Source organism: Ovis canadensis, chromosome 14, assembly GCF_042477335.2.
Source record: "Ovis canadensis isolate MfBH-ARS-UI-01 breed Bighorn chromosome 14, ARS-UI_OviCan_v2, whole genome shotgun sequence".
NCBI lineage: Eukaryota > Metazoa > Chordata > Mammalia > Artiodactyla > Bovidae > Ovis > Ovis canadensis.
This window is the reverse complement of record NC_091258.1, coordinates 55,449,381-55,450,676: the sequence shown is the minus strand read 5'-3', so window position 1 is coordinate 55,450,676 and position 1,296 is coordinate 55,449,381. Positions and strand designations below refer to the sequence as shown.

Sequence of the window (1,296 nt, the reverse complement as noted above, 5' to 3'; positions counted from 1 at the left end):
CCTCCTGCCTGCAATCTTTCCCAGCATCAGAGTCTTTTCAAATGAGTCAGCTCTTCACAACAGGTGGCCTGAGTATTGGAGTTTCAGCTTCAACATCAGTCCTTCCAATGATAGGCTCTAACCAAAAACCAAAGAGGAACTGACGCCCTCTGTCCAGAAGCCTACAAGGAACTGAAAACTGCCAGCAATTACACGAGTAAGCCTGGACATGGATCTTCTCCCAGTTGAACTTTCAGAGAAAAACTTGAGCCTCAGCTGCCATCTGAAAGCAGTCTTTCTCATTTAGAGGGCCCAGATAAGTCATGGGTAGATACCAGAGACATTACGACATAAGCTGTTGTTTTAAGTTGCTAAATTTTGGGGCAATTTGTTACACAGCAATGGATGACTAATACACTTTTCCTGTGTAGCATTTTTGGACTTATTACCTTCTTCCTTTATTAGCTGTTATAAATAATGCTGTATAAATAGCTGTGGGCACAGACTGCATCTTTAGAAAGTAATTTTCATAAGTAAAAATGATGAGTCGAAACATATGAGCAGTATGCATTCTAATAGTGCATATAAAAAGTTTGGGAATGATACGAGAAGATTAACATGGATATGCATAAGAATGAGACACAAATTCATAAAGTATTCCATGTTTTTTAAAACTCAATTTATCTCTATTATTAAAAATTATTTGCTTTCTGGTGATTTACTGTCTAAACACACAAGCATATATTATCTACATGATATATATTTTTATTTATACACTTATTTATACACTTGTATATGTAGATCTTTTTTTCTCATTTATGTCACCATGGATTTATTTATTATAAAAAGTTACTTCTAGTGTTTTACAGTTTATAAACAATGTTGTTGTTCAGTTGATAAGTTGTGACCAACTGTTTGTGACCCCATGAATCACAGCATGTTAGGCTTCCCTGTCCTTCACTATCGCCCAGAGTTTGCTCAAATTCGTGTCCATTGAGTTGGTGATGCTATCTAACTGTCTCATCTTTTGCTGTCCTCTTTTCCTTTTGCCTTCAATCTTACTGTACATTTTTTTTTTAAGATTATTAGGATTAATTCTGCTCTAAAAGTAGTACTCCTTGGAGAACATTCTCAGTACAGAAAATACAAGAAATCAGAGAAAAATCCATTATACAGGGATCTAGTCTCTGTTAACATTTTTTTAAAAATAAATATGCTTTTTTGTGGATTTATTTTTATTTTTTTACTTTACAATACTGTATTGGTTTTGCCATACATTGACATGAATCCACCACAGGTGTACATGGGTTCCCAACC

At 34.8% G+C, this 1,296-nt stretch overlaps 1 non-coding gene across 1 annotated transcript; it reads left to right on the top strand.

Annotated features, from left to right (window-relative positions):
- The first annotated feature begins 546 nt into the window (after positions 1–546).
- LOC138419901 (U6 spliceosomal RNA) lies at positions 547–648 on the top strand. Its single transcript, XR_011249148.1, has one exon. It is a non-coding gene; the product is annotated as a U6 spliceosomal RNA (small nuclear RNA).
- Positions 649–1,296: the final 648 nt, after the last annotated feature.